The sequence below is a fragment of the Silurus aristotelis genome, assembly GCF_946808225.1.
Source record: "Silurus aristotelis genome assembly, chromosome: 7".
Taxonomy (NCBI): Eukaryota; Metazoa; Chordata; class Actinopteri; order Siluriformes; family Siluridae; genus Silurus; species Silurus aristotelis.
Window position 1 is genome coordinate 32,033,237 of NC_139580.1, and position 13,459 is coordinate 32,046,695.

The following is a 13,459-nucleotide window of genomic DNA, read 5'->3' on the forward strand; positions in this document are numbered from 1 at the left end:
GCTGTTAATATCATGAACAGCAGCTACGCTAATTCCTCTCCACTGCTTCTCTTTCTCTCCCCATCCCGAGGCATCCTGAGGTTTGGCCAGCTCCAGTCACGTCCCACCTCGTGAAGATTATGGACCTATGGATGATCATGGAGAAGTAGATGCAGAGTGTTTAAAGGCCCTGGCATGGAGAAGCTGATGCTGGATCTATGATGATCACAAATTTTTCTGGATTGTTGAAAGATTTATGACCAAACTCTTGATGTCACCCATATGAGGATGTGTTCCTCTCAAGGTTTCTTCCTCATATCATCTAAGGGAGTTTTTCCTTGCCACTGTCGCCACGGCTGCTCATCAGGGACAAACGCACACCATTCACCTTCACTGTTGTTTTCTGTAAAGCTGCTTTGAGACAATGTCTGTTGTGAAAAGCGCAATACAAATAAACTTGACTTGACTTGACTTGACTTATCTGTATTCTCTGTTATCGGAAACCTCTTCTCCTTTGGACCCTTTGAGGAAGGTTTGGGAAAGGGATATGGGCCAGTCATTTACTGATGACGAATGGCTCTCTATACGAGAGGAGGTTTTTCATAAATCAATCTCAAGCTCTGTGCATGAACAAAACTTCAAATTTATATACAGGATATATCTTACCCCAGTACGCCTCCACAAAATGTACCCAAACGTGTCTCGGATGTGTTTTAAATGCAAATCTGAAATGGGAACGTTGATGCATTTATTTTGGGACTGTAAGAACATCAAACCTTTTTGGCAGGAGGTACATGATTTGGTTCAGAAGACGCTGGGTAGACAATTTATTTTGTCTCCAACTATTTATTTACTGAACTGCAAAACATCACTGGATTTCTCTACTGACTCGCAGTCTTTGTTAAATATAATTACTTATCTGGCGAAGAAATGCATACTTATTCTATGGTCATCACCAAAGGTACCGACTTTAAAGATGTGTTTAGCACAAATGGCTAATCTTCTCCCTTTGGAAAAAATTACGTACGACTTACAGAATAAGTCCGATGTATTCTGGCGGATATGGGCCCCTTTGTGGGATTTACTTACTCTGCAGGCGAGACCCTAGCCCTGATTTATGTTTTTCTTTTTTGTGTTTTGTTTTGTTTACCCATCTGTAGTTGTTTTCATCCTGTTTTGATTTGCCCTTTGCCTTTCCATGGTCACTTTCCCGTATTAGCGTTATGTTGTGGTTATTAATATGCTTGAGTGTATGCTGTGAGTGTTGACTGATCGGCTCTGTTGTTGTTTTGTTTTAACGAAAAATAAATAAAAATATAATAAAAAAAAAAAAAAAATGAACGTAGTCACGTAGAATCGCGCACTCATACGTGCGAGCAGCGGGAACAGAAGCTGGTCAGAATCGGAGATGGTACACTAGGGATTACATCACTGTGATGGAAGTGTTCTTATTATTATGAAATAGTGGAGGAAAAGGAGAAAGGAATAATGGTGAAGTGTAGATTATGTGTTGGTGAAAAGCTCTCGTCAACTGCAAATAATACCACTTCAAAAAAATAAAACATCTGCATGCAAAGCACAGCACTACAGATGTGTGTGTGTGTGTGTGTGTGTGTGTGTGTGTGTGTGTGTGTGTGTGTGTGTGTGTGTGTGTGTGTGTATAATGTGGAATATATGTAACATTATGCAATGTTGCATATATGGAAATGGAGACAGAAATATAAAAAACTTTTGCCGACTTTTCACCACTGCAGATCTACTGACTGCTCAGAATAAACGTTCTCCGTGGGAGACACATGTACGATGCCATCGCAGCAGAGAGAGAGAGAGAGAGAGAGAGGGAGAGAGAGAGAGAGAGAGAGAGACAGAGAGAGAGAGAGAGAGAGAGAGAGAGAGAGAGAGAGAGAGAGAGAGAGAGAGAAAGACAGAGACAGAGAGAGAGAGAGAGAGAGAGAGAGAGGGAGAGAGAGAGAGAGAGAGAGAGAGAGAGAAAGACAGAGACAGAGAGAGAGAGAGAGAGAGAGAGAGAGAGGGAGAGAGAGAGAGAGAGAGAGAGAGAGAGAGAGAGGGAGAGAGAGAAAGACAGAGACAGAGAAAGAGAGAGAGAGAGAGAGAGAGAGAGAGAGAGAGAGAGAGAGAGAGAGAAAGAGAGAGAGAGAGAAAGACAGAGAGAGAGAGAGAGAGAGAGAGAGAGAGAGAGAGAGAGAGAGAGAGAGAGAGAGAGAGAAAGACAGAGACAGAGAGAGAGAGAGAGAGAGAGAGAGAGAGAGAGAGAGAGAGAGAGAGAGGGAGAGAGAGAGAGACAGAGAGAGAGAGAGAGAGAGAGAGAGAGAGAGAGAGAGAGAGAGAGAGAGAGAGAGAGAGAGAGAGAGAGGATAAACTGCCACGGTCACTGATAAAAGCGTGAACTTTGTAAAAGCGTTCAGAATGTTGATAAAGCTGATGATGAAGAATGATGAAGACGAGGACGAGGTGATATTTACGGAATTGCACAATGTTTTATGAGATGACAGTGAAAGGTATGTTCTCCCTCCACATCACCGGTGTGCAGCCCACACACGTCTTTTGCTCTAATAGAACTGATTTCTTAATGGTAATGATCTATATTACACCTGTTACACCTGTAAGGCGTGAAAGAGATACAAGTAACGCAAAAGTAACGCAAAAGTAATATAACGCATTAATTTCCATAAAAAGTAACTGAGTAACGTAATTAGTTACTTTTTTGGGGAGAAACTCAATATTGTAATGCGTTACTTTTAAAAGTAACGTTCCCCAACACTGCTGACTACTAATGCTAATCTGACTACTGCCCTGTTATTAGCAAAACAATGAAGAGCTTCATTTAAAACATGTGGAAATTAAACAGGGTGGTTAATTAAATGAGTGTATTTGTTTAACTAGTGAACTCATTATGTTAGGAAATTTAACTTCTAACGACATTACCTACAGTAAAGTCCAGCATGCTAATCGTTACCTGTACAGTAATTCGCTAGCTTTCTCCTAACCTGAAACATTACATCTCGTCGATTGACAACAAAAAACGTTACATTCGGTATACTATCAACAAAAAAGTTGTTGTTAAAAGTGATTTTAATTCATTTTAAAAGTGTATAACAAATGATTTGCTCTTATCTGCTCAAAAACAGGTGAGTTCACGAAGCCAGGCTTTGCTTAAATCTCGCGATATCAGCTGTGATTTTCTCGGAAGTGTGTGAGAGTTTGATTGTGTTGTTATTTTGAGATGAGTGAATCTATTAAAAGCTAAGTAGTTGACCTTATAGAAAATCCTACATGAATTATTCACGTTCATTTAGTAAACATAAAATGATATTGTACAGAATCTATGTTACATTTAAATTTAACAAGCAGCAGAATTCATTTTTTTGAGTGTACTGTTCCATCAGGCAGGTCAATGCCACTGATTTTTTTTTAGATCTTTGACGAGGGAGACCATGACTAAATCTTAACCAAAATATTTGAAATCCGGTTCTTTACAAAGAAGAACAAGCTGCATATGATCAGTGTTTGACCTGTTTTGAGGCCAAAATGTCTGCAAGTGTAAGATACACTGCAAGCATCTTGTGTTCTCTTGTCAGAGCCAAGAGGATTTACTACTTTAAATGCATCCTGATATAAAATAAAATCAAGTGATGAGACCTCTGTCTTGAACATGACATTCTCCCTAATATTAGTGCCATCCTAAACATCTTGAAGAACATCCTCAGATGGAACATTACAGTGTACATGCTTGTACTGCTCCCTCACTCACTGACACTGGAAGAGAGATTCTATTGTTTGTTTGGTTGGGACATACTGAGCAAAATACTCTGCCTGCCTCATTTTGTCCCAAGCAAATGGGAACTGGTTCAACATGATTAAAGCCATTTTTGAAAACAGTTTTCATGTCTTGGTGTGGCAAGCTCTCAAGAGATCTTCAGTTTTCAGCATTAATTACTGTGCTTATGTCAGCCTCTGGCACCCTGAGTGCAACCAAGTTTTCTTTTAATGTGAAAAGTAAATGTGACTGGCAATTGTTGAGGATTTTTTAAGAAATACATGATATCAGCCAGAAAAACAGAGGATGGGAGCAACAACTTAGCTTGCAGGTTAAGGTAAAACAGGGCCAACAATTTTTTAGAAACTGTGCTGCATCAGCATTTTCTGGGCAGACATCTGATTGCTCACCACTTACATCATTGGGAGCATTAATGTCCATATCAAACTGTTGGTCCCTTTCATTTCTCTCATGGGAAGTAGTGTTTTACAAATGAAGCTGCCACAAAAGTGTCAACCAGACTATCCTCAGAACTGGTTCTGTTTTCTAGCCATACAGTAGTGTGCATGTCTGTCACACTTTAATGTTTTAGATCATCAAACCGATTTAAATATTAGTAAAAGATAACAAGTGAACACAACATGCAGTTTTTAAATGAAGGTTTTTATTATTGAGGAAAAACAAAATCTACATGGTCCTGTGTGAAAAATGTTTTTAAAACTGATCACACCTGAGTTCAATTTCTCTCGCCACACCAAGGCCTGAATACTGCCAGACCTGTTCGCAATCAAGAAATCTCTTAAATAGGACCTGCCTGACAAAGTGAATTAGAACAAAAGATCTTCAAAAGCTAAACATCATGCAGAGATCCAAAGTAATTCAGAAACAAATGAGAACGAAAGTAATTGAGATCTATCAGTCTGGAAAAGGTTATAAAGCCATTTCTTGTCTCTGATCCTCATAGCACACAGGTGGCCCAAGGCACCATGGCTAGCAGAGATAATCCCTCTTCTGTATTCAGAGCCATTGACCATCCCATTGGGCACAGACCTCCTGGCCCAAGGGAACGGGGAGATCTACCATCCTCATGGACACGACTACCCCCTTTAGAAGGAGCGACCAGCTCTTCGTTTCTTGGGCCCCCTGAACACGGGGAATCCCATCTCTAAGCAACGCCTCTCTCATTGGCTTGTGGAAGCTATGTCCATGGCGTATGAATCTAAGTGAGTGCAGCCTCCAGGTGGCCTCAGAGCTCACTCCAGTAAAGGCTTGGCTGCTTCTTGGGCTCTGTTTAGAGGGGTGACATTTGTGCCACTGCAAGCTGGTCCTCTCCACATACCTTTGTCAGGTACTACCGCTTGATGTTACCCAGACCTCGGTGGCTCATGCGGTCTTAGTTGTGGGCTCTTCGTTGCTTTGTGCTACTAGACCCGCACTCCTTTTAACCCTGACTGTCCAGTCCATGCATGTTATCAAGAATGTTAGTTTCTAACCTCTCTTGACACCCAGATTAGTCCAATTACATGTATATCAACATGTATTTTTTGGCATGCGGCCCACATGTTGGGTGTCATCAGGGTTTTAGCATGCATGTTACCACATGTCATGTTTTTCGTGGCTGGGCTTTTCACCCTCCCAGTTTGTGAGGTCTACTACTCTGTAACGTGCCAAGCACCACCAGCAAGAGGACTTAGGCGTGTGTGTGTGTGTGTTTGATTAAACTAAATGCTTCCAACTTTGTGGGAACAGTTTGGGCAGAATTACATACAGTTGGAAAAGTTAGGTGTACCAATACATTTGACCATACAGTGTACATTGTGCAGCTGTTTTTAATAAAATCAATTGTCTGATCAGTTCCTGTGTGTGGGGTTCAATTTAAACCAATCAGTGGAATTTTTAATGCAAATGTAAAACATTTTTATATAATTTCATCACATCACTTGTTCCTTTTAATTTATCTTCAGCTTCACATTCTCCTAAAGATGTGCTTTTTAACCAAAATAATTAAAATCCTGGCTGGATTGTGATGCAGAATGTGAACACTGCCAACTAAACACACCAAATACCTTTATTATAGGTCCTTTTGTGATCCTTTTGTGAACATTCGTGATTAATCAAATATGAATTATTAATGTGAAGGACAGAGAGAGATTTCGATTTTTAAAAAGACTTTTATTATGAATGCTCAAGGTTTGTAACAGTGACTGATAAAAGGTTTAATTTGAGTCAATGCATCACGTAAACGAATACATAAAAAAATTAAAAGACGTGTAAAAACGGAAAAAGACAAATTTACATGATGTTTTTAAGACATGCTCTGAGCAAAATGCAGTTCATCTTTAAAAACAGAGCAGATTGCATTTTTATTGCACCAGATTTTCTCAAACATCATCAAGTTGTCAATTTTCTTGAAAAGTTAAAGTCCACTAGCAGCCTGGACTTCATCATTGCTGCCTCTTTGTTCTATTTTATATTTTCCGCTGTTGTAGATGCCCATGTTTGCCTGACCCACAACAAAGTTTAAGAGCTGACACAGCTTTCTTCTTTGAGTATATTTTACACCCAGGATAAAAGTTTGGACTGAGAAGGATTTGTTCTCAGGTGTTAATGTTTAGCAATAAATGTAATTAAAAGTGGAGAAGAGTAACATCACTCACTGTACATCATTCTAAATCTCAAGCAGTGATTTCAGATCACTGTTTTTCAATGGAAAACCTATAACTAATGTATTTGCTGAATGTGTATAAGCAGTACACACAAACAACATGCATACTAAAATGCAGTACTTACATTACTATTGTAATAATAAACACATCCACTGCCGCAAATCTGGTTTATTAGGAAAGATGAGGCTCCACTGAACAACATGCCGTAAAGCATTTTTGCTCCAACCAAACAAAAGTGCTGTAATTTAGATGTTTATTCTTTTGTTTACACAAAACTTCGGCTGGTGTTTGTGTGTATATATTATGGAATAACTTTTGCATAAAAACAGCATCTTGCTGGTAAAAAAACAAACATGGCTGGTAGAATATAGTGTTACAAAACAAATGAGACCACACACTGAAAAAAACAACTCATTCAATTTAAAATATAAACTCATGAGTCATGTGGCTTTTAACCCATTACTTTTCTGGCTTGCTCCAGGACTGATTTCATGTGAAAAATTCAATTCTTGGAGTCTCCTTTCACGTAGATGTACAAAATAATTTGAACTGTAAATAAAAATGTAGACAGAATCAAACACAATCCTCTAAAAGCTATAGAAAATGCCATCCATTACCTTAAACAAGACAAAAGTCTTCAGGCTATATAAAAATAAAATAAATAAAAATGCTATTCAGAGTCTAAACCAGGCTCCTTTTCCAGTCGTCCCCTTGTCACACGAGCTGCTAACATTGTGTGTGCAGGTAGAGGTGTGGTGGCATGGTCATAGTGGAAGGTGAGGATGAGAAGGAAGAGAAGCATTTAGAGGAGCTGAGAAAGAATTTAGAATCACCTAACATGACTATTTTAAACGGGAGATGTCCCCGATATTGTGGGGGATCAAAACGTGTTTAAGCTTGTTTGAGAATTAGCTGACATGATATAGATGAATGAGGTGTAATTAATGTTACAAGGGTTTGAATTGCTTCTACATGCACAGCATTTAAGGGAAGTCATGTTTGTCCTACGCAAGAGCTCAGCTTTGTAGAATGCTCAGGTTGTGGCAGGAAGCTTCAGGTTACCTGTCTGAAGTGACCTGTATTGCCTTGTAACCTGGTGTTTGGTCATTGAAAATATTTCACAGATTTGTCTCTACGTTGTGGCGTCCAGCTCTTATTGCTGGATCATTAAAGACTATTAACTCCTATAGCATCTGCATTTGACTGCATGAAGATTTGTGCTGCAAATCCCCATTCAGAACACTTCCAGACATTATTAGACCCTGCTTTACTGATAACAGTTACTGTAAAACTAGATGAAATTCACATCACAGCTCTGGTTCCACACAATGAGCTGAATTATTGGCCATTTGAAGCTCTAATAGAATTTAACTAAGATGGTGCTTCACAAGTCAGCCAGCAATTCCTAAGCAGAAAATTGAAGCGCTTTAAAAATGTTAGTACAGACATGCAAATCCCACACTTTTACTTAAAAGACTAAACCTAACCCCAACCCTAAGTTTTGACTCACCCTTTGCCTACGCAATTTAAAATCGATTTAAATAGGAAGAGTCAAGGGGAATTGTACATGTGCTGTAAACTTAACAAAAATAGTCATTACTTGTCATTAATGTTTTATTTACTACTTTAAAAGAGTAATTCAATAATAAAATAGTTTTTCAAACTTCTGTAATTTTAAATTCTGTTTTGAAACGTTACTCCGAACTTTTCGAGCCACTCGTGGCTTCTCGAGAACTATCAGATTTCTAAATGAAAGTTCAGCAACTTTCAAGGTTCCACTGTATGTACAGTGTGTGTGTGTGTGTGTGTGTGTGTGTGTGTGTGTGTGTGTGTGTGTGTGTGTGTGTGTGTTTGTGTGTGTACACACACACACACACACACACGTATTTTATTCACATTTTTTTGTGTACACAAAGCCCCTGCCACCAAAACAGATTCCTTGCAATACGAATACCAGATGCTTGTTACAGTACAGAAATCATGCAACAACCAATCTGCACGATGAAGTACTTAATAACCTTCATGGCCGCGTCTTGCTGTGACCACTGCTACAAAGACCAGGCCCCCAGTCCTTGGTGTCACCTGATGCCAGTGGCTGGGAGAGGTGATGTCTGGAGCGGTGCTCGAGGAAGCAGAAGCATGGCAAGCAAGCAGGTAACCATGCTAAGCTAAAGGCTAACCCTAGCTAGCCAGCTCTCTCGCCCTTTCTTCTTTCAAACTTCTATTCCCTGGACAATAAATTGGATTACATCCGACTCCAGAGGACCACGTGGCGAGAGTTTAGAGACTGTTGCGTTATTGTTTTTACAAAGACGTGGCTCAGTGACAGAGTTCCAGATGCCGTCGTCCAGCTAGACTGGCTAACCATTAATGTTTTATTTACTACTTTAAATGAGTAATTCAATAATAAAATAGTTTTTCAAACTTATGTCATTTTAAATTCTGTAGTACAATAAAATATGCTTCCCATTGTGTATGTGTGGCGGGGCGGTGATTGCTACGTATTGACACTAGTATACAACTAGAACGAAAAGCAGACAACGCCACCCCGTTTCTATGAACGGGGAAATTTAGACCCAAAATAAAGCACACAGGTTTGTTTCCACTAAACACAGGAGACGTGAATATATAAATACAAAAATACTTTTATTTCACAATAAGAATAATTAGTTAAAATATAGAAGACTGTTGACCAGGCAGAAATGAAATAAAGGAAATAAAATACTTTCAGGCTGAGGCTTACCAGTAGGGTGGCTAGCTGCACAGTGAGGATCTTAACCGCACCACTCACTCAAGTATGCTCCGCACAAACACAGTGAGGGAGATGCAATGGTCACGGCAAAAACACTCTGTGAGAGAAGCACCACCGGGTCAAAACAGCTAGCTTTCCTCACTGGAGGCCTTCAGCTCCTGAAATAAACAAAAACAAGAAAATATAAAAACACAATTAATCAAAACACACCTACAATTTAACAATTTGCATTGGATCGCGTTCAAACCATAAATGACAAGTATGTTCCATTTCTGGCCACAAAGGTTCAGAGAGGCAGGAACTCCACTAGGTTTGAACCAAAAGCTCATAAACCTAGTCACAATGGCTCAACAAAGGGTTCAAGAAAAGAACAAAATTTAAAGGGAAAAAATGAAAAACAAATGAAATCAGGGTTCAAATCAAATCACAAAAAAAACAACAAATTAATCAAGGAGGAAACAGATACAATAAATACTCAAATCAATACATTTAAACACGGTACAAAAACGTAATCTTCCCAGGTACCAGATATTAAGTGCTCTTCCACGCCGTCCTTTAAGCCCCCAAAATGAGCGTGGGGCAACGAAACAAAAACTGACAAATCCAATACAAATGGACACAGAGTAATAAAATAAAAAAATAGCAGCAGGACAAACAGTGCAGTCTTAATGTTGTATAAGGAGTAACTTATTTGCCCTGCAGTCCACAGTGACGAAATGCTCGCGAGCAATTACCCCCACCAGAAGTAGCTCGCTAAACACACAGGTTCAGTTACTCGCAGTTTTATCCAAAATCAACGAGCTGCAAATATGCAGGTGTTCCATCAGCACATACACAGACTGGAGTGAAAGCAGCCTGTACCCAACAGCAAAGTCGCGCCAGTCCTAAACACAACCTGGCTACAAACCATGATACACACTTAATAGTGCATAAACACTAGCAGCAACATTAGCCAAACAGGTACATAAACGACAATGATTGGATCATGCACGCTCAGGTGGCATAGACGACGTCTTAAATATGCCTGGAACGGCAGCCAATAGGCTGTCACACCAGTCATTCAGGCGACAGTCACGTTTACGAGGGCGGTACCTAGACTGCCCTACTACTTTAGCAAAATTTAACACTAAGGGAAAATTAACACCAATTATTGTTGATATTTCACTTGTGCAGACTTTATTACATTTTTATTAGTAATAAAATCCCACTCAGTGAGTACAGATTTAAAACTCATTTGGGGATCAAATAACTCCAGTAAGTGTCAATATTTCACTCTGTGGTTTGAGTAATTTTCTCTGCTACAATGCAAATTCAACTCAGAGGTTTTTTTATTTTGAACATTGAATACATGGAATAGAACAGAACAGAAAACAACTTCATCAATGTACCATTTAAAACAATTATTATAACAATGTCAGGCTTAAAAACATGCACAAAAAAACATCACATCAGCATAAAATAACAATAGTGCACTATATGCAGTACAGAATCTGTTGTTCCATATTTCATTTGAACATAAATTGTTTGAAATAACGCAGCTCGTTAACATTCACTTTTAAAACTCAGTCTGACTGGAAATGCATGCTAATGGTCATCAAAACAGTGTGTTTCCATCAGTCTTCCACATAACAGCACATTTTTCCAGCAATAATCCTGATATTATAAAACACTGGCATCTCACATGCTACTTCTGTACAGATAATAAAGTCAGGGTGATGCTCTGTACCATGATGTTTGATCCACTTTACACAATAGACAACTTCTGATATTTCCACTCCTAGTTTGGAAGCCATGTCAATGCCACCTTAAAGTTCACTGAGTTCCACCATCTTCCCTGGACCAAGAGTCAATCTGTACTGGCTAAAAGACCCCCAGTGCATTGCTATACAACTCTGGTGCTTTCTGGCTAGCGTTATGATGATGTTTTTGAAGCTTTTTAATTGTGTTTGAAAAAATTTGTGTTTAGCTTCATAACACACACACCACATGTGCAGAATTGGTAGAATGTTTCTTCTACACTGTGGGTAATGTATCATTATGTGATGCTTTCAAATAGCTGGTGATGTTCAATGATTAAATGTTTAAGATAAATGGTCATGCCTTCAGTTAGAGCTGGTGAAAATCTGATGTTAACAATCTGCAGAAGTAAAAGCAAAAGATACCAGTGTTTATCATCTCTGCACTAAATCACTAAATAACAGAGGCATGTTGCACAACAAGCACCATGACTGGGTGGCAGTTAAACCCAAATCATTGCTTCCACCAAACAATTTGACCATTGGAGGACGGTTCCTCTGCTGATTGTATCCATAATCAAAAGCATGTATTCTACCAGCAAGATCATCAGCACTCAAAACATGATGCTGTATGTACTGCAGAACAAGTTTTACCTCCAGCTGAGCGACACCTTCTAAAATGTTTTTTAAAACATTCTAAAACCTTCTAAAAACCTTTCACAGTGCAGAGCATGCAGCTCAGTTGTTCTTAGTACAGCCTCAAGGTTATCTTCTTTTGAGCCCAACTTTGAGCCCAAAATGACTCCACAAACCCTAATAAGCTGCGTAAGCCCAGATTATCCCCTGTGATTTGTACAATTGTACCCAAACACAACTTCCAGATACTGGATTCTTAACCCCCTCAATCTCAAGCACTTTTAGATCATTTACTAGAGGCTCGATTATAGAATTAAAACCATACTGTCTAATATCCTGTGCATGAAAGAGGGCACATAAATGAATATTATCCAATGATGAGTTTAAAATAGGGGGGAAATTCCTTAATGTACAATATATAGCACCCAATTTGTGTATACCTTTTTTGGAACCCAAAGGATTAGCCGTCTCAAAATCGACATAAAATAACTGAATTTATAAGGCATCTTTTTCAGCGTAAAATAAAGGATTACTTTTAAAATGTGTCGCATCACTTAAGTCAATATAAACGCCTTCCTTTAGAACATGCCTGGGTTTAAACAAATCAACAAGATGAATTTAGTGTTTCTAAAAGGGAAATATAAGCAAATTTATCTGTTACAACAACTTGATCAAATGTTCCAGTGGTTTTATTTCTCCTGCGATCAAATCTTGTGCTGAGCACTGTTTCGGTTGGTTCATCAGTTCCCCATTTCTCTGAAAAAAGTCTCTTTTGTTTTGTTTTTTTACTTTTGTACAAAGTAAACAGATTTTTCGAATGTTCAATTGAACTTTTCATTTTCCTTTTAGTAGCAATGCCATGTGGAGACAGAGCAAAGCAGCATCCTGGGCCTGACTCTGAATCTCAACAACTTCCTCCACAGATGAAACAAAGCCACTTATAGTAGACTGACTCTTAACCCAGCAACTTTTAGTTGTGTAACAGCAGACGCACACATATCCAAAGTGCTCTTATTTGACTTTAACAATACAGATGTTGTGGCCACCTCTTTAACATCTGATCAAATGCTTGAGCACTAATTTGTCCTTCTGCCTCAGCAGTCTCACGGGTGTCAGTGGTGTCAAAATTCTGGTCACTTTGCTCAGTATGTTTTATTTTCAAATGTTTTCTAAAACGTGTAAAAGTACCAAACACAGAACTACACCGTGTCTCTACACATTTAAGGTGAAGAGTCTTTCCAGGAACAAAACCATGAACTAATCTGAAGTGCCTAAGAAGCAATTTTGTACCAAGTAACTCGAACAAAACACTTCATGAGGGCAGAGAAACTTAAGACACTAAGCTAAGCAGCCTTGCTCTGACCTCAGCAACACGAGAACTCTTTCACTTTGCCAACATCTATGTTGTACACAGTGGTCTGAAGGAAAGTGTACATGTTGTGTAGCATAATGTTTTAAGAGGAGCCAAAAACAAAGTGTGCCTTAAACAACTCGTCAAAGGCACCAAGAGCAGAGGCTGACTTGCATGGAATGGCATTCTGATCAAGAAAAATGAAGTACTGGTGAACTGAATTTTGAGGTCCCACAGCCAGGAGGTAGGGCTTAGCAATAGCTGTGATTTCTTACAAATGCTCCACAATGTTTGTTCCACTCTGAGAAAACCAAGCAAATTGAAGAGAACCATCACCGATATGTTAAATGTAAAACAGAAAAAAACAAACAAACCTTCTTAAAGACAACAAGGTTCTTCTCTGCTTGACACCTTTCTTGATCTTTTCCCGGCTTGGGCAGAAGGTGGGATCAGATGCAAGTATTAGAGAAGAATGTTTACTATTCCAACCTGTATAAACACATGAACATTAAAATGTATGGGGACTAAATCTTTCACCCTTAAAGTAGAAGTTCACATCCA